A 20,895-nucleotide genomic window follows, 5' to 3' on the forward strand; every position below is an offset into this window, starting at 1 on the left:
AGTTAATTGAAGCAGTCCTGCAAGAGGGCTGGTTGCAGAGCTAACAAAAGGGACAGGAAACCCAACACTTTTTTGATATGCATCTGTGTCAACCTGATGTCACCTCTTAGTATCAAGGGCAGTGAACTGTCATGTCTGTGGCAACTGTTTATAGTAGGCAAACCCCACAGGGGGACCCCCTTTCAGAGGGTAGAAGTATGTGATTTGATGGAGTCAGAACATCTGTTCTCACCACAATTTCAAGGGAGACCTGCACTTTGATCAGGAAGCACAGAGAGCTCAATTAACCAGAGAAACCCTTCGATCCACAACAGACAGGAAGATGGGTGAATTTAGTAGTACATGTTTTCACCCCTTTACCTTTCCTGTTGCAAAGCACTCTGGTTATGACCTCACGCATAATAGAAGATTGTTGGTGGGGACTCGGGATTGAGGTAGGCTTAGCCTGCACCAATCATTAGGACCATTTGGCTTTAAAAGAGGGCTGAGCCCCTCTCTTAGCAGATCATCTGAAGACTTTGCAAAGAGTAACACGAAAAACTCATTTAGTCCCTGGCTGAAGTGACAGTCTGCCTTACAGCCTCTGCCAGTGACGGAAGGCCAGGATTTCCAAGAGGGAACCAAGATCCCTCCCCTAAACAAGGTGGGAAGTGCTGCCAGAGTGTCTCTGAACCAAACCATGGACAAGGCGTTCCCTGCAGTACTCTCTTCAGCTTTCTCTTCAGCTTTGGGACATCCGCCTTAAAGGATGACACAAGCACAGCGAACAAGCTAGGTGGAGTGCCACAACAAGCATTAACCAGCGTCCATCTTTTAAGGACATTTTTGAGGCAGTCAAGCCCTTGAACTGTAACCAGCTGCACCATTGACTGTTGTCAAGCTACAGTCACTAAACTCATCTGAGGCGCCTCGACCAGCGTTTCAGATCTGCCAACCAGCACAGAAATAACAATTCTCGACCCTGAGCCACCATGTAGGCCAGCCTGCAGTCGATCATCCTGCCTCGCGTACCGGAGTGCCTGCCACCTGATACCCTTAGCTGTCTCCCAGCTTGAACTCTGTCGCAGGAGCCACAAAGCATTCCATAACCGACCCAATGCTGTTGAGCAACAAAATTATCTCAAGCACCATTTACATTGTAGTTCTATCCCTCTGGTCCCTCTCCGAAGGCCCCTAGTGACATTTACAATACCTTGCTCCCTTGTTGCTGAAACTAAATAACCTTGAACAGTTAAGACGATTGCTTTACTGACTACCCTCCTGTCAGTATCCAGAGTGCATTCTTTTCTCCGTGAAACTGTCTGTCCTCTGTGTTCCTTTAAAGGGTGGGCTGTTCTGTCCATGTTACCAAAATTGAGCAAGGAGTTTTATAATACACTTGTGTTTCCAATCGGTTTGGATACCTTCTGGTGTACTGATTGATGGTTTAGAAAATGATATTCATCCCTGGACCACTGGTGCCACGGAAGTTGATTTGCCAAATCACTGAGTGGGTCAGGAGAGGGTGGTGGGAAAAATGCTCCATCCTCTAAGGCATGAGGCTGTAGTGCAAGGTGGTAGAGGACATTTTCTAGGCAGGAGGCCTATTAATTGAGGGTGATCAAGTAATTCCACCGCTAGGCATGAGGAAAATAATATTGCGCTGGGCCCATTCGGGACACTTAGGAGGCACCATGACAAGGCGTTGTGTGAGAGAAGCATACTGGTGGGCTGCAATGGATCAGGATTTCCATGTGATGATAGAAAAGTGCAACAAATGCTTGCACAGTGATACAAGATTGAAAACAACACAGGCACCGCTCATACCCACCAAAGTCCTAGAGGAAGTGTGGGTCAAACTAGGCTTGGACTTTACAGGGCCGCTTAAAGCAATGCCACTGTAACATTGATACGGAATGGTCATGGCTGAATATCTAGCAAAGTGGGTGGTGGCCGAGTTTGTACCGAACATCACCACGGCAACCGTTATTGAAGTTCTAACGGCTGTGTTCCAAAGAGAGGGGTTGCCCAAAGACATTGTCACCAACAACAGGGTTCAATTGGTGTCCCGTCAAATGGAGAACTTTATGAAAAGCAACATTCAACAGATCAAAGCAATGTTGTATCACCCGCAAGCCAATGGGCTAGTTGAAAGGATTAACCTTTTTATCAAGCGGGCACTCCAACTGGCCACAGCATCAGGCCTGAAACCATTCAAGACTGTCCAGCAGGCAACTGCCGCTCACCTCTTGACCCCCAACGCATCACCAATGTGTTGCCATATCCTATGCCATATCCTATGCTAAGGGGAAGAAGAGCGGCGTCCTTATTAGTGCCTCCATGTTTGTCAAAGGTAAGGGAGGACAATGGTGTAGATATGGAGGATGTGGTGTGGAGAATAAGAAATAGTAAGAATCAGATGAAGATATGGAATGATTGACAAGGGGCAAACCAAGAGGTCAAGGAAGGCAAATGGGTCCAAATCTTGTTGCCGCACAAAGACCAAGTCACAGGGTCCAAGTTCAATGGACCTATCAAAGTAGTACAAAGAGGTACCAACCACGTGTGCACACACGATGGCCGCAAATGGAACATGTAAAGCGTATCCATGTTTGAGAGAAGGTCCAGCAAAGATGTTCAATGTTCGGGACCGGATCTGCATGTCCATGGCAGATCAGAGACCCCCGCGGCAGAGTTCGAACAGGCTAAAACAAGGGAACCTGTTCCCGAACCGCAGCCAGTAAGTACCCAGTATTGAGAGAGAGCAGCTAGACCAAGGACATAATGGAAAAAACAGGGGAGCAGACTAGGAAGAAAGGGTGGGCCGGCCTCAGAGAGAGCAGAGAAGACTGGTGAAGTGTAATGACTTTGTGATGGGGGTAATGTTTATTTTTTGATCAAAGTCAGGTATGAAGCGCCAAAGCCCTCACAGAGCTCTTACGGGAGGACGGAGCCAAGGTAGAGAAGGAAACTGTGTGCCAAGGAGAGCAGTCATCTCCCGGCACGTCTCCTGTTAAAGTGGAACTTGTCTCACAAGCACAAGAGATCCTGTGCTCAACATTAAGAAACACTTAAGCTTGAAGCAGCAGCGTGCCAACTTGCTAACTGTATATAGTTGTTGTGTAATATAATAATACAGACAGCAGTTAGTCCACAAGAAGTGTATGTTTATTCATAACACCTACGGCCATAATATTATCCATAGTCATAATTGTATAGTATTGTCTTTATTTAGCCGCATATTGCCTCTACTCCGGTTATTGGCTAAAGCGGGGCGTCGGCTTTAAGATCTGCTGCCATCAGGCGAAAGACCCCCATTAGCGCATGCCCTGCCCTTCCCCCCCTCCCCTCCCTAACACTCGGGTCTGGACACCGCCCCCGGGCTCCTCCGAGCACTTATTCCTTTCCGAGTCTTGGTTGCATCAGTCTTTTGATTCCCCCGACGGACATGACCAGCAGCAGTCCCGCGTGCCCGGTGTCTCTGCACTGACAGCAGGCAGTGTCTGCCTTGGCATCGGAGAGCAGCGAAGCCCCGGCTGCGCAGTCATTCCCGCGAGAGTGGCGTGCGATTGCCAGAAAAAAAGAGAAAAAGGCCGTGTCGCAGCCACTTTTCTCTACATTTGGGAAATATGTTTGCATTTAACCTTTACGTAAAGACCCTGCTCAGCAAATTAAATTACTGCCCCTCCCCCCGCGAATAAAGGCCAGCAACGACAGGTCAATACCCACTTCAGCTTCTCCAGTTTTATTTTCGGCATTTATTTCTGCAGTTGTTCGTTTATTTGCACAACCAATATTGTAAATTACAATCGAGAAGAAACCGTTGGCTGCCTGGCCACTTACGGGCAGAAGTACGCGACCGCCTCGCACTACGGGCGACAGAAGACACCCTGTGTCAGTGTGTACAGTATCAGTACTGAGCACAGGCCGGCATCCGTGAGACAGAGTAACACGGCAGGAGCCGCAGAGGCAAACGCGGTTAAGTGAGTGTCTATTAATAACAGGTTATTTTGTCCGGCTCATAATGGGTTGGTTTCTAGAGAGCTGCAAGTACACACAGTAACAATATCTTTACTGTACAATACAAACAACGTTTAAGCTGGCTCTATCGGGACTTAAGGAGGCCATCTGCTTCTAATGTATGAAGTGTTAGCAGGAGAGAAAAAGAGAAGGGGAGGGAGGGACAGGATAGCACTTTAAGTGGGTCCGGGCTGGCTGGGGGGGAACCTTGATGGTCTCCAAAAAGCTGGGTTCAACTACAACTATCCCCAGGTAAGCCGACACCTCAGGCAGCGCTGCACAGTTAAAGGGCTGACTGCAGGTGTCAACATTTCAGATTAGAAAAAACAAAAGGCACTGCCTCTGCTTTTTTTTCTAATCCAAAGTGTTGACAAGTGCAGTCAGCCCTTTCACTCTGCAGCGCTGCTCGGCTAAAGGGTTTCCTGCTGTGTGTTTGATTTTTACTCAGAAGCAAAAAGAGGGGCCGGGCAACCCAGCCCCCCTCCTGTTTCTGAGTTAAGAGCCCACATGCAGCAGGTGGCCCTTTCACTGAAAGAGCCAAGTGGTTAAAGGGTTGCCTGCGGGGGTCAGGGACCCTTGCAGGCAGCCTTTTAACCATGTGGTTCCTTGCATGAAATGACCACCCACTGGTTGCTGTAGGCACACAAGGATAGCTGGGGCACACTGGTCTCACACCTTTGGTTCACCCAGCCTCTCCTTTTGTTTTTTCATCACAGGCTCTGAGCCTCTGATGTGGAACAAAAAGGAGGGGCTGGGCGCAGTAAAGCTAATAATACCAGTATGCCCAGCTCTCCGGCTCTTAACAGCCCCCCTCCTTCAGAGGGGCAGATTTCATTAGGGTGTGTGGCCTAAGTACACCCATACTGACCCCACGCCCCTGACAAGAGCATTTCCTCGATTTAACATGCTACTTAAAGCACTGAAGAGAGGGACTCAGAGGTATCCTGAATGGAAGATATGTTTCTGTGTACAGAGTGGTCCATGATGGACACATACACACATGAATAAAAAGACCCAGCTCTACTGTTGTGATGCCAAGAACTTGGTCTAATTCCCCAAATTGTACACACACAAACACAGACACAGACACACACAGAGCAACCTGTGGGACTCCAAATGTTTTAGACTACATCTCCCATCTGCCCTGGCTAACATGGTGAAATGTGAGGGATCATAGGAGTCACAGTCCAAAACATCTGGTGAGCTTCAGGTTGCTCATTTCTGCCTTAAGCACAGAGTATTCTTCTGGATGATCTACACTGGAGCATGTGTGCCCACTTTTGATTTTCGCTACGGAGGCAGAAATTGAGGAAGCAGTACCCTTTCCCGGGTCAAAACAGCACATTTTGCAGCAGGAATTGGAAAAAGCCATAGGCTTCACAGGCAAGTCTAAGCATATAACAACTCAGCAACAGTTGCCTAACATTCTGAGCTGTATTGACACCATTCCGCTTTAGAGTTTTCTACTCCTCCCATGCCTGCCAAGCAGCCTTGGCCTTCGCTTCCTAACTCTCTTCCGTTCCCCCAGCAATCAAGGCTCAGATGGTCACTTTGAAGTCAACAGCACTTGCTAATTTTGCACGATGCATGCTAACACTTCCCCAAGCCTGAGCCCCAGTAGGAGAGAAGCGAGAAGCCCCACTATACCCAGCAGTTTAGAAGAACCTGGCACTCACTACGAATTTTGTTTTAATTTTTGATTGCAGAATCACCACTGGGGCAAAATTACACTCCTGCCGCCATTGTTTCAGGAGGACTGGGGCAATTGTGCCCTCTGCAGCCATGTACTCAGCACCTGTGCACAGGAGGACCCCACCACAATACCGTTCTCCCTACAGTGAGCTCCACACGTCCACTTTTATAGTGTTACCCACAATGAGTGCCATCGGTCCACTATATACAATATTTCCCAAAGGTAGCACCACGGCTGCCAGATAGTGTATTACCCAGAGTCTGCACCACAAACGCTCAGTTACAGTGTTGCCCATAGTAATTGCCAAAGGTGACCCACATATAGTACTGCCCACATTGATTTCTGTTGATGCCTTCATGGGCAGTATCACTCACGACAAGTGAGACCGATTACCCCCAAGCAAAGTGCGATAAAGAGAGAGGCATAGGTACCCCAAACAGAGTATCACCCGATGTTTCCAACACTAAGACACCATCATTTTCCATGCACTGTTCCCCTAGTAGATGGTGTCGCTCACATACAGCATTCCCTAATGGGTGTGGCAACTCCATTCACATACATAGATACTGTACTACCTATATTTAGTGTTTAGAACTCCCCTTGATACAGCTGTACTCTTAAAATATGCAACTTCCCCCAGATACGGTATTATACACAACACATAACTAAGATTGCCATAGACACAGTACTAGCAAAGTCCCCCAAGAACTTTGTCGCCCAGTGTGGATGCTATAGGTTCCCTCACATAGATTGTGAGCACCATAGGCTCCCAAGACACAGAGCCACACACCATATGCAGTTAATATACCCATTGATACAGTATTACCCACAAAGTTCCCCAAGAACAGTGCCACGGACTCTGAGAATTGCAGGTTCCCCTAGATTAGGGTTAGGCCACAGTGGGCACAATGAGTTCCCCCGAAATGAAGTAGCACACTGTGATGAATCAATTATACAGCAATCCGTGGTCCAGTCAGGAATATTGGTTTCTAAACTATCAATCAGACCCACAAATCTAGTACACCAGGAGGGATCTGAACAGATTACAAACACAAGTCAATTATAAAGTTGCTTGTCCAATTTTGGTAACGTGGACTGACTGGTAGGCTTATCTCTGCAAGGTTGTGGATCGTTGGTTAGTGGCAATACAGCGAAAATACAATTATTACCCAATGATACGAGAGACTGTCCTGTCATGGGTGTATACAAATATCTCTTTTATTATTATCACAACAGACAGTTCTAGCACACGTACAACCCACCTTGTAAAGGAATGCAGAAGACAGACAGTTTCAAAGAAAGAAAAGGGATGTGCTCTCGATACTGACAGGAGGGTAGTCGGTATAGTAATTAATCACAATATTTCAAGGATACTTTGTTTCAACACAAACGGAGCAATGGGTCATAAAATGTCAATTGGGGCCTTTGGAGAAGGACGAGGGGGACAGAACCACAATGTACCTTGTGCTTGTAGATGTTCTTGGTGGTCGACAGTGTATAGTCAGTTTAAGGATGCTTTGCAGCTACTGTGACAAAGTTCAAGATGGGAGATAACTGCAGGTATCAGGCGGCAGGCAGTTCTGCGAGCAAGGCTGGACGGATGGCTACAGGTTGGCCTACACACAGGCTCAGGTTCAGGAATCATTGTCTTAGTGCTGATCAGTGGTTCAGAAGCACTGGTTGCATTGTAACACCAGTCAGAGGTGAAGTCGGCTGCAGTTCGAGGGGCTCGATTGGTTCGAAAATGTCCTTTGAGGCACATGTCAGAAGATGCTTGTCAATGCAATCCTCCTAGTTTCTTCACTGGGCTTGTGTAGTCCTTTAAGGTGTATGGCCCAAAGCTGAGGAGAGTGTTGCAGGCAGCTGCCATGTGCTTGGTTTGGTTCAGAGAATCTCTGGCACTTGCCACCTAGAAAGCATGCTGCAGAGACTACCAGGGCACTCTGTGTGCTGGCTGGGTACCCGTTCTGGAGCTGCTGGAGGGTCTTCTGGATTCATTGTGCTCCTTTGTTCCCTGGGAGATGTTTAGAGGAGGGATCTTGCTTTCCTCTTTGAGGTCCTGTCCTTCCTTTGCTGGCGGAAGATGTAAGGCAGACTGTACCTACAGCCAGGGTCCCATGCAGAGTTATTTTCCTGCGTCTGGTGAAGCCTTCAGATGATCTGCCCAACAGAGGGGCTCAGCCTTCTTTTAAAGCCAAATGGGCCACAGGGACTGGTGTCGGCTAAGCCTACCTTAACAAACTAATGAGGCCATAACCAGAGTGCTATGCAACAGAAAAGGTAAAAGGGTGAAAACATGGGTGGAAAACTAAGTCCCACCCATCTTCCTGTCATTTGTGGATCAAAGCGTCTCTGTAGTTAATTGAGCACTCTGTGGTTCCTGATTAAAGCGGCAGGTCTCCCTTGAAACTGCGGTCAGAACAGATTTGCTGTCTCCATCAATCCACATAATCGTACCTTCTGAATAGGGGCCCCCCTCAGGGATGAATACTGCAAACATGCAGTCCCAAACACAATATCTGATCTGAGCCGGTTTGGATAGCGCAGTGAGTAGAGGGCTTGCTTTGACATCTGTGCAGAGCCTGCTGGCATAGGTTCGAATCCCGGCAGTGCCAAACTCAGCCGTTCATCCTTCCAAGAACAATAAATAAGCTCCACACATCGCGGGTAATAATGATGCCTGAGGGTTCATAGCACTATATAAATGCTAAATTATTATTATTATATGACACAATTGATACTAAGGGTGGGGGCTGGCTTCAGGTTGGCACAGTACATATCAAAGGAGTTTCATGTCTCCTTTGTTAACCTCTGAAGCCCGACCCCATGTGGGCCTGTTTTAAGTATACTCTATTAGTATGCTAATTATGTCAATCACTGTCACCATTCTGTAGGGCTCAACTAAAGGACAGGGCAGATCCATGGAGCCTTTAGATAGTTAATTAGGCTGACTATGGCAGGAGGAAGGTTTTGCCCTCCTCCTTCCGAGCTGACATACTGTACTCCTGGCTGTCATATCCCAACTAAATATGACAGGGCGGGGGGGGGGGTTGGTGCCTGTAGGCGCTGTCCATCCAGAGTACACTAGTCGTTGGGCCTCATTACAAGGGTGGAGATAGCCTTGCTAGTAAAACTGGCAAGGCTACCTCCAAACTCGTGAAAAGATCTGACACCCGGCAATGAGGAATTACCGGGCTATTCCGATTTTGCCGGGCCCGGTAATTTCTCCATACAGCTCAATGGGAATAGGGACTTCGGATGCACCTGCACCGTTTGCAATGGTGCCGGTGCATCCGACTTGCTGTGCTATCGGGTGCGGTGGGCTGAGCTCGTAGTATGGCGGTACGGTAGCAACTGTGTTACCGTACCGCCATACTTGTAATGAGGCCCTACGTGTAGGTTGGGCGGTTAGCATAGGAAAATATGTGCAAATTAATCCACCACATTTTCTAGAGGTTGATCTACCATTATTCAATTTCATATAAAATTTCAAAAAAACCCAGGCGAGCGCTCTGAGGATTTTGACCATCCTCATGGTGGGTTTGAGCTCACCGGGGCTTTTCTGAAATTTTATATGAAAGAGAATTATGGTAGATCAACCTCTGGAAAATTTGTGGGGCTAATTCGCACACATTTTCCTATGCTCACCAAACAACATACACATAGACCTGTGTACTCTGGATGGACACAGCTTAGAGGCACATTTCACCCTGTCATATTTAGTTGGGATTTGACAGGTGGACTACACGATGCATCTCAGAAGGGGGAGGGCCAAAACCTTTCCTCTGCCATGGCCAGCCTAATGAACTATCAAAGTCTCCATGAATCTGCCCTGTCCATTTTTTTACCCTCAGCAGATGGTGGCAGCATTTAACATAATTAACATTCTAATAGAGTAGACTTCAAACAGGCCCACATGGGGCCTGGCTGCAGAAGCTAAAACAAAGGAGACAGGAAACCCCAACACCCCTTTCACATGCATTGTGTCAACCTGAAGCAAGCTCCTGCACTAATGTATCAATGACAGTGAGTTGTTATGTCTGGTACATGCGTTTATAGTAGGTAACCCCAGAGGGGGACACCTTTTACAGGGTAGGAGTATGTGATTTGATGGAGACAGGAAGTCTGTTCTTGCCACAGCTTCAGGATCCCATCTGCTTTAATGAGGGCCCACAGAGAGCTCAATTAACCAGAGAGACCCTTTGATCTAAAAGCAGGTACTACAAGAAAAGTCATCCTTGGCTGGAGAATGACTAATATGTGTGAAAAGGGGAGAACCCACTTCAAAGAGCAAGCTTCCAGCACAAAGGAGGCTAATAAAGGTACCGGCTGACCCAGTGAAAACATATGGCCGGAAGCAGGAGCAGGACCATTTGGCCCACATGAACATTCATCATTTATTTAAAGGACTATTATCATGTAGGCCGTTTTCTCCGCCACTATAAAGCGGATGGTTTTCATCTATGTACGATTTTTTATGTAATTTTCAGGCGATTTTGGGGATATACAATTCATCGTCCTGTGACTCTGGGAACTGTAAGGGTCAGTTAAACTAGATTTTTGGCTGATCTGAACATGTTTCAAACATGGGAGTTGGTGAGCCGGTGAAATTAGGAATATGCTTAATAACTTACATATTCATAACTGTTGTGCTTTTTATGGAAACAGCAGAAAGGTGCCACATGGCCGTGCTACATGATACAGATTGGGTGGTCAACTTAACTAATTCCCTATGATTAGCGGATACAGAAAATGGGCCTCATTACGACCCAGGCGTTAACGGGTTAACAGAGCCGTAAAAGGCTGCGGCGCCATTAACCCCTTAACACCTTACTACGAGGTCCCTTTGCGGCTCCCGACCTTAACGGCTGGTCTGGACCAGCCGTTAAAGTAGGGACCCGCAAAGGGCCCTTGATGGCAATTACGGTACATCAATTTGCGGTACCGTAATTGCCGCCTTCCACATTCCCATTGAGCCCTATTGGGCAAAAATGGGAATGGGAAAGGGCCATGGAGAAAGGAGGAATTACCGCCCTTCCAACTTTGGAATGGGGTGGTAATTCCCCCTTTCTCCATGGCGGACTCCGGCATGGGCCATGGTGCTAATAGCACCATCGTTTAGCACCGGAGTCCTAATGAGGGCCCATATGTTTAGTCTGACAGTTGCTAGTAAAATTATGAAGTTGTGATACATAACTAGTTTTTGCAAAAAAGTTGAAAGGAGAACAAAGGATGATGACGAATGGGAATTACCATATGTTGCTCCAAACCCCTAAAAAGCTCCTGACTTTGAGGCTTTCTTTGGGAGGAGAGAGCAGGTAACTGTCCAATCCTAGTGGCAAGGATTATTGCACGGTACTTAACCAAGGTTGTACAATTGGTGGTGTCATTAATGCTATATAAGGGGGACTGCACTAGGACAGAGGACACAGAAAAAGGAGAAAGACAGGAGGACAGAGAAAAGAGACAGACCATCAGGAAGGCTACTGATCATCTGACTGCTGTAAGCAGACACCAGTTTAGATGGCAGAGAGTGCATCTGAGTGGATCTGTCTATCTCTAGGAAGGCCTCAAAGCTGACTGGGTCCTATGATGGGGAGCAGGAGGTCATCTTTGAGAGTGAAGTGAACAGACTCCTGCCCTATCTTGCTATGAAAGTGGAACTGAGCCCTGGGAAACCAAAAGGTGGGGAGTCTGCTTTCCTTGAATACCATCACTTTATAGTGGGTAGGGAGCAAAACTGTGTAGATTCTTAGCCTATTTAACCAAAAATATTAATTTAATTAATTCCCCATTTAGCAGAATACTAGGGGTGCATTTTGTTAAAATTCAAAAATTAAAAAGCTCACTTTCCAGTGTGCGCTGAAAACTATAGTCTATACATTAATTGGGTAATCCTTGTTGTCCGGCTGACCCCGACTTCTTTAAGGAAGAGGCTTGTCTTTGTTCTTAAATCAGTCCAACCTTTTATCCAGTTTCCCCAACACAGGCTTTTCAGTAAGGGGGGTCTAAAATCCAAAATTCCTCAAAGCGTTCCAATCTGTCTGACTGTTTGACTTCCCAACCTAGATCAAAGCAAGGAGGGGGGAGGTTTGAAAAACAAATTAAGAATTCTCACTGTGTTTATTTTAAACCAAAAGTGTGGGTGAAATCCTAATTACCAATCTTGAAATCCTACTGTTAACCTTTTAAGTCTTTGGAATAATTCTAAATCATACACCATTTGATAAGTACCTTCATTATTGATCAGTGTAATTATTTTGTGAAGTGAAATTTGCAGAAAGTGAAGAATTGTGTTCTTTTTTAACTCATTTTAGTCATTTATTTTTGCTGATAGAGGTTGATTGTGGTGTGCCATGCATAAAGTGGTGTTTTTGACTTTTTCGTGATAATTTTGATTACTTTTTATTTAAATAAATACCAATATATTTCCCATATACCGACCTGGTTCTTCACCCATTGTTAGCTATGGGGCAAGGGATCTAAGGGGCATGATATGTATCTGAGATAGGGCTAAAAAAAGAATCTGTTAAACAGTTTGTTGTGTCACTACTTGAGTGGGGAGGGAAGGAACTCCCTGCATTGAGGTTTGCTTCACAATAAACAGTTACAGATCATCTGAATACTTTGCAACGAATAACAAAAATTATTAATTTGGACCCTGGCTGAAGGTACACTCTGACTTACAGCTTCCGCCAGTGAAGGAAGGCGAGGATGTCCAGAGAGGGAAGCAAGAACCCTGCCCTAAACATCTCCCAGGGAACAGAGGGAGATACTGAATCCAGAGGACCCCCCCAGCAGCTCCAGAAGCAGTACCAAGCCAGCACACAGCATGCCCTGCTAGGTTATGCAAGGCAAGTAAGCTTCCTAGTTGGGAAGTGCAAGAGAGTCTTTGAACCAAACCCAGGACAAGGCCGGTGCCTGCAACACTCTACTCAGCTTTGGCCCGTCTGCCATAAAGGAAAACACGAGTCCAGTGAAGAAGCTAGGAGGAGTGCATCGACAAGCATCAACCAGCGTCCAACTTACAATGCATTTTCAAGCCAGTCGAGCAACAACCGACTGCACTACTCTCTGTTGTCACGCCGCAGTCGCTAATGCTGTCCGGGACACCTCGACCAGTGCCTCAGACCCACCAACCAGCACTGAGACCATGATTCCTGACCCAGAGCTGCACGTAGGCCATCTTGTAGCCGTCCATCTAGCCTTGTTCGCCCAGCTGCCTGCCGCCTCCTCCTGATACCTGCAGCTGCCTCCCACCTTGTACTCTGTCACAGAAGTTGCAAAGCACCCTGATTGACCCTGCCAAGCACTAAGACCTTCTACAAGCACAAGGTACATTATGGTTCTGACCCCCTGGTGCTTCTGTGAAAGCCCATAGTGACATATTACGACCCATTGCTCCCTTTGTGCTGAAACCAAGTATCCATGTACTATTGCGATTAATTACTTTACTGACTATCCTCCTGTCAGTATTCAGAGTGCATCCCTTTTCCTTCTTGAAACTGTCCTCTTCATTCATTTAGAGGGATGGTTTTATTATGTTGTGTGCTAGAACTGTCAGTTGAATAATAATAAAGTAGATATGTGTATATAACCTTGACTGGACAGTCTCTTTTATCACTGTGTAATAATTGTATTTTCGCTGTGTTGCAACTAACCATCGATCCACGACCTTGCAGAGATGAGGCCTGCTGTTCCGTCCACGTTACCAAAATTGGATAAGGAGGTTTATAATGTCCTTGTGTTTGCAATCTGCTCAGATCCCTTCTGGTGAACTAGAGGTGTGGGGCTGATTGATGGTTTTGAAACCGATATTCATGTATTGGACCACTGTTACCTCGGAAGTTGATTCTTCACAAGCACACACCCACTGTGTGAATTCCTCACACACACAGACAGTGGGTGACGTGTTTCCCAAGATTCAGTGCTACAAAATGCTCAGCTATAGTATTACCCAGGGATGCACATTGCTAACAATCTCCTAGATACAGTGTTATCCAGAGAAAAAGGCAAGGTTCCCCGAGAACAATGTGACCCAAAGTGGGTGGCACAGTCTTCCACAGATACAGTGTCACCCACAGTGGGTGCCATAGGTTTTCACAGATACAATGTTAGCCGCAGTGGGTGCCATTGGTACCCCCAGATAGACTGCTGAACACAATCTGCAGCAAAGTCTCCCACGAATACAGTATTAGCCACAGAGGCAACATTCCCCCTCCCCCCCAGGACAGTGTCCGCCGTAGGTTTCCACAGATACCGTGTTAACCACTGTGGGAGACACTGCTTCCTACAGCCAAAGTGTGAAACACAATGTGCAGCAACGGATCCCCTAAATATATGATTAGCCACAGGCAGAGCAACATTCCCCGAGTTCAGTGTCACCCCCAGTGGGTGCCAGAGGTTCCCACACAGTGTCACCCACAGTGGGTGCCAGTGGTTCCCACAGATACAGTGTTAGCCTAAGTGGGTGCCATAGGTTCCCACAGATACCGTGTCACCCACAGGGGATGCATGGGTTCCCCCGGATAGAGTTTTAACCACAGTCGTTCCAAATTCCCATACCTGCCACAAGAGCACTTATTTGTGGGCGCAAAGTGCAATTGGAGCTAACAAACAAGCGCTGCTTCAGTTATAGCCACAGAAAAGAGCTATCCTGACAGACTAAACCAAAGTGCAACGTTACAATGGAAGTCTCCAGTCTCCAATCACAGACTCCCTCGACCCTCCACAGACCAACCTCACGTTCCCAGGCAACACGTAAAGGCGTAAGCGAACCCAACAGCTCCACAAATAACCCTTCGTCGCCGCACTTTTAATACTAATGCAATACACCTGCCAACGGTACATCCACACAAGCGACCTACGGCCTCTGGCCAACTGTCCAAACTCATGTCAACACCACAGATGCACGATAGCCAGAACTCACCAAGCTATGCACTCAGTATCACATGCGGGGGGAGGGTATGAGCGTAGGGGGGAGTGAGACGAATTTAGGGACCGTACACTACAGAAACCTGATGGCCGACAGTGCCCCTTGCAGTGGTGGAATTTGGACGAGACAAACCATACTTTCCTTGGCTTCTTGATAAGAGCAGGGGCCCACAAGCAAACAGTACTTGCGTGGCGCAGAGAGCAACCGCGTGTGAAGGAAACCGAGCCTGTGCGGGAGGTATAACAAGCACCCGCGGGTGCGTGCGCGCGCTAGAATGACAGAAACGGGTCAGCAGGCGAGTGCGCCACGGGCGCGTGGATGTGTGATAGAAAGAGGGCGCCAAAGAGTGGGTTTTGGTAAGACAGTGCGCTTTCTGGAAGAGTGAGTCCGTGTGTGATGGGTGTGAATGGCGATGCACGTGTGTGCACGCCTCGTGTATGCTCAATGGGCGCCTTGTTCTGCTATAAGCCGTGCCTGGATGTCGGGCAGGCAAAAGCAGCATCGAACGTGCCGTAGCGGTGACACAGAATTGGCTACATTTCAAGTCAGTAATGCGGGAAGACGCAGGGAGGGTCACCTGTCTGCCTGTGCACAGAGCGCACACACGCTTCGACAAGCGGGATTTAAAAAAGCACGTTTGTCCACGAGCTGCATCCGTCACCACACCGAAACATCTCATCGCAGTCCGGGCAAAATATCCGCAGGGACTGCGCGTTTTAGAGATGCACGCATACCGCTCACGGCACTAGATAATCTAATATACAGCAGGTGCACCACACAAACATCGCCTGCAACCACCTGCCAGCAATGGCGGCGGGGCGGGTGGAAGCCGGTAAAACGACCTCTCTTTTAAATAAATGTGAGTACCTGGCTTGACATGGAAGGGGCAATTGCATATGAAGGGGGACGCTAAGAACCTTTCGGGGGGAATGAAGACATGTGCTCGTGTGGGCGTGGTGGAGGTCTTATACAGCGAGAACCTAGTCAGCAACTGAAGGAGCACAGAACGAAAAGACAATGTATAGCGCCCTAGTCAAACTGACTGGCAATCTGGGCGCTTGTTTGCTGGCGTTGATGCTTGGATATGATGACGGCAACGGGGACGGATGCGATTGTTAAAAGTGGAGGCGATTCTCTGTTCACAGTAGTTGTGTGCGGGTAACAGTTGCGTGCGGTGTTTGTTGGTTATGCGTGTTATATGTTGTTGAGCAGTCGGGTTGGTGTTGTGTTTGCAGGTCGGGCAGGAGCTGTCGAGTCTTGGAGGGAAGGTCGCGTGCAAGGGAGGGCATCTTTATGGCTGGATGTTTCTGCACTGGTGAAACGGTCATATGTGAGGCGTGTGTAGCCAATTGTAGGATTGTGGTGCTCTGTGTCGGGCACCAGGGTGCGGGGACGAAGTTGGTTTTATCTGTCGTATCCTTAGAGGTAGGTTTGTTTATAGGGTAGGCATTGGAATTGTGCTTGGAAGGGGTGCGTTAGTGGGTATACGCAGGGTGTTTGCTGGGAATGACTTGAAGCTGTGGGTTTTGTGAGTGGGGATGCTGTGTGTTGCTGATCTGTGGTGTGGAGTTTGAGGGGAAATGGACGGTCCTATGAGTTAGGGCTTGGTTCAGTGTGTATTGGTGAGCAGGTGCTTGAGGGGTTGCGTTAGTGGGTATAGACAGGGGCCCTCATTCCGAGTTTGGTGGTAGTCATGGCGCTATTTGCGCCATGACTGCCACCAATAACAGTACCGTGTCCGGTTTGGTGCAATGGGGACTTACCGGTCTAGTCAGACCTTGGCGGGACCGGTAAGTCCCCATTCACCAAACCATTCCCCATTCCCATTTGAGCCCCCATAGGGCTCAATAGGGATGGGGAGGGCGCAAATAACGGGCTGGCGTATGTCAAGCCCCTTATTTGCGCCCAGTTCCCTTAACAGGTCCCGTCCCTAATGCCAAATCAGGCCAGGCGTTAAGGGAGGGACCCGCTAAGGGACCTCGTAGTAGGATGGTAAGGGATTACCGGCACCTGTCTCCTTATCGGTGCCTGGTATCCCTTACCGCCCTACTCGGAAATGAGGGCCAGGGTGTTTTCTGGGAATTACTTGAAGCTTTTTTTTTTTTAGTGGGAATGCTGTGCGTCCCTGATCTGTAGAGATTGGTTGGCAATGGACGGTCCTATGAGTTAGGGCTTGGTTTGTTGTGTATTGGTGAGCAGATGCTTGAGGGGTTGCCTTAGTGGGCATAGACAGGGTGTTTGCTGGGGATTACTTGCAGCTGTGGGTTTTGTGAGTGGGGATGCTGTATGTGACTGATCTGTGGTGTGGAGTTTGAGGGGACATGGACGGTCCTATGAGTTAGGGCTTGGTTCGGTGTGTATTGGTGAGCAGGTGCTTGAGGGGTTGCGTTAGTGGGTATAGGCAGGGTGTTTGCTGGGAATTACTTGTAGCTGGGTTTTTTTGTGGGAGTGCTGTGCGTTGCTGATCTGTAGAGATCGGTTGGCCATAGAATGTCCTGAATTAGGGCTTGGTTCGTTGTGTATTGGTGAGCAGATGCCTGAGGGTTGCGTTAGTGGGTATAGGCCGGGTGTTTGCTGTGAATGACTTGCAGCTGTGGGTTTTGTGAGTGGGGATGCTGTTGTGGCTGATGTCTGGTTCGGCGTTTTTGGGACATGCACTGTCCTGAATTAGGGCTTGGTTCGCTGTGTATTGGTGAGCAGATGCCTGAGGGTTGCGTTAGTGGGTATAGGCCGGGTGTTTGCTGTGAATGACTTGCAGCTGTGGGTTTTGTGAGTGGGGATGCTGTTGTGGCTGTCTGGTTCGGCGTTTTTGGGACATGCACTGTCCTGAATTAGGGCTTGGTTCGCTGTGTATTGGTGAGCAGATGCCTGAGGGTTGCGTTAGTGGGTATAGGCCGGGTGTTTGCTGTGAATGACTTGCAGCTGTGGGTTTTGTGAGTGGGGATGCTGTTGTGGCTGATGTCTGGTTCGGCGTTTTTGGGACATGCACTGTCCTGAGTTAGGGCTTGGTTCGCTGTGTATTGGTGAGCAGATGCCTGAGGGGTTGCGTTAGTGGGTATACGCAGGGTGTTTGCTGGGAATTACTTGAAGCTGTGGCCTTTGTGAGAGGGGATGCTGTGTGTTGCTGGTCTGTGGTGTGGAGTTTGGGCGGACATGGATTGTCCTACGAGTTAGGGCTTGTTTAGCTGTGTAGTGGTGAGCAGGTGGGGCATTGTGCGTGTTGCACGATGGCCAGGAGAGGGGGCTGCCCATGGGGCGTGGGATGCGTGTTGGCTTCTGGGAGTGGGCTGGCTGTCGTTCAGGAAGAGACGTGTGAGTAGAGCTGGTGGTGCGTCTTGCACAGTGTTACACTAGTTGTGTGTTGGGAGTGGTTTATAAGGGAACAGTTCGGTCTCGCAGCTTCTAGAACAGCATCGGAGACTAACCCTTCGTATGCACAAGCTCTGCCCGGCAAGGAAATGGTTAAAGAGATCCAAAAACACAGGAAGGCAGCCCCCAACTCGATCTCTCACCAACATTGACCCCTGCCCTGCGTCAGTGGGAACACAACTCCACAGAGGATGAGGGACTTTGCTGGGGTACTCACTTTTTTCACAAATCCAGCGTTCTGCTCCCGTCAGGCGTACCCACAATCCAGGTGTACCTGGGCAGTCAGCGTCCTATAGCCTCCGTATCCCGCAGTCCTTTCTACCCTCGAGGGCACAGAACGCCACGCAGTTCCCCCGCTCAACTCCTCCTTGCGGGTACTCACAGCAACGCAGTGCCCCCGTTCCTTTTCTGCCAGGGTGTACTCATCCTCGTGGGCACTCACTGCCCCGGCGTGATCCTTTTCCTTGGAAGTCGCCGCCGTGCAGTCAGACCGTCAACACCGCCCGCTCTTCCTATAGTGACAGCCCTCCAACGCCCAAGGTGCGATGCTGCTCTGTGGTACTCACAGCCCTGCAGTCACCGGGAGGACCGCAACGCCCGCTGTCCTCTGGGCAGTCGCAGTCCTGCAGTGCCCCTGCTCCTCCTCCGAGGTTTACCCTGAGCCTTGCAGCTCCCGTCGTCCCCTTATCCTCGGGCTACTCTCCGCCCTGCAGTGCCCGGGCTCCTGTAATCCGCACAGCTACTGCAAGATCCAGGCGCCGTCCCGGCTCTGGGCGAGGGGGCAGCCAGAGCTTCCCAGAGTCAGGATACTGCCGGGGGACGATAGCATCATCTTCCCAGGTGGGACCGGAGCTGCCTCGGCCGTCCTTACTCAGAGACTCGCTGCTCCATTCCCCAAAGGCACCGGCACAATTAGAAGGAGATCCGGAGCCAGAGGCGCAGCCCTGCTGCTGTGGAGAGTGTCAGGCGCGCGAGCCTCGGCTAAGGAGGCGTGGGGAGCAGCTCAGGCTGCACGCAAGGAGAGTTTGAGGGAAGGGGAGCGCACAGCCGCGATCAGTCTCCGTGTGTGAGAGAGGGAGAGCGCAACGCTCTGACTGGAGAGACAGGGAGGTCCTTGCCAGAGAGGGAGGCGGAGGGAGAACCCTGGATGGGCAGGGCAGCCAGAGTGAGAGAAGGCTACGCTGCAGTCTAGGAAGTCCACAGCACCGAAGCACAGCGAGTGGGCACGCAGCGTGTGCACTCCAGCTTCTGCTCCCAACTCCCTCATGGAATGCTCAGGAAGGCATAGGGAGGGAAATTGGGGGAACATGCAGAAGTGACAAGCAGTGGTTTGGCCGAGGGGAGGCGTTCTAGCGAAATGTAGCGACTCGGGGTAGGAGGGAGCAAGGATGCTCGTGGAAAGCTAGGGTGACGCTAGGGGTGGACGCACATGCAGTGACATGGGGACATAATATTGGAGATAGGACGGATTGTCAGAGGGTAGGGCAGTAGGGCGAGCCGGGGACAGGGTAAGGACGGATTGTCAGGGGGTAGGGCAGAAGGGGGAGCCGGGGACAAGGTAAGGACGAATTGTCAGGGGGTAGGGCAGTAGGGCGAGCCGGGGACAGGGTAAGGACGGATTGCCAGGGGGTAGGACAGTAGGGCGAGCCGGGGACAGGGTAAGGACGGATTGTCAGGGGGTAGGGCAGTAGGGCGAGCCGGGGACAGGGTAAAGAGAAGCAGCTGGGAGTGACTTGCTATGCTAGGAAGTATTCGTGAGCGCAACTTTTATATTTGTATAACCTTTCACCGTGCCAGATGTCTGAGTTGCGGGTGGCCTCCATGTAAGATTACTATTTGCTAGACAAGATTTGCGAATGTTAGCCTGTGACACATTTAGATCGAATTGTGAATAGTAGCCAGTGCAACATTTAGATCGACTTGAGATTATTAGCTTGCCTCACATCTAGACAGGTTCGTGGAGCCTGTGCCAGATTTAGGTAGAAATGTGGAATGTGGAGACATTCACACGCCACATCTAGAAAGAATTTTGAAATTAACATGCATCACATCTAGATGGCAATGCCACTAACCAACACACTAACAATCTCACCCTTTCGCATCCACCTCTCAAGCTCTAAGCAAAGAACCACACCTCTTAAGCACACCAAACCGCACAAACTTCACTACACGGCAACAACAAAACACATCACAAATAGCCTTGCACAACAGAACACGATGGCTACCAACCAAAAACCACACCTAAGCTCAGCAAACGGTATTAACTGAACTAAATCTGCCAACAGCACATCACTGCTCTCTTGCACTTTTCCCGCCCAGTCCTACTAGCTCACCCCACCCCATTTCCTTTTTAGATGCGCTAGAGCGCCAGCAGACCACTCCGGTGGTGATAGTGCGCGGAACAAATGTCCTTTAACATAACATTTAAAGGTTTCCCTAGGGATAGACTCACAAAGGGTAGTTAAGTCATACAGGCTTCGCTGACGCTATGTTTTGTTGCATTGGAGAGTATTTTGTTGTGTTGCTGATGATGGCCATGGGGGTGCTGCTGTGTATGCATGGATTGGGACTATTACACTTTACAGAGATGTCCCTTCTTCAAAGGGTGTCGGTCATAATCTGTTCCTTAACTGCTGTTGTGTTTTTAGGTCCCCTGTTGATTGCGGAGAAAGCCTCAGTCTGGGTGGAGCAGATGTGTATGATCTGATCTCGCAGAGCAAGATTTGCAGGGATATCATTTTCCTTTGGTTGGTTTCTGCATAGGGGGTCAATCTTGAAATGTTCCCTAATTTCATTGTTTGGATTTATGTCCCCTAACGCTGATGGCTGTCCGGCTGGTGCGTTTGTTCACGGCTTGGAGAGTTTGGGTTCTTTCAGGAATCCTGGACGCTGCGTTTCT

General features: G+C 49.0%; 1 protein-coding gene across 3 annotated transcripts in view; it reads right to left on the reverse strand.

Annotated features, from left to right (window-relative positions):
* The window catches only part of LOC138566364 (contactin-4-like), a 1,270,454-nt gene extending 1,251,186 nt beyond the window's left edge, over nt 1–19,268 (reverse strand). For all 3 annotated transcript variants that reach the window (XM_069643524.1, XM_069643525.1, XM_069643523.1), the window contains exon 1: nt 18,214–19,268. The gene's annotated coding sequence lies outside the window, so the exon portion shown is untranslated. The remainder of the gene's footprint in view (nt 1–18,213) is intronic.
* Between the last annotated feature and the right edge of the window lie 1,627 nt (nt 19,269–20,895).

The sequence above is a fragment of the Ambystoma mexicanum genome, chromosome 2p (genome assembly GCF_040938575.1).
Source record: "Ambystoma mexicanum isolate Mex_15411 chromosome 2p, UKY_AmexF1_1, whole genome shotgun sequence".
NCBI classification, from domain to species: domain Eukaryota; kingdom Metazoa; phylum Chordata; class Amphibia; order Caudata; family Ambystomatidae; genus Ambystoma; species Ambystoma mexicanum.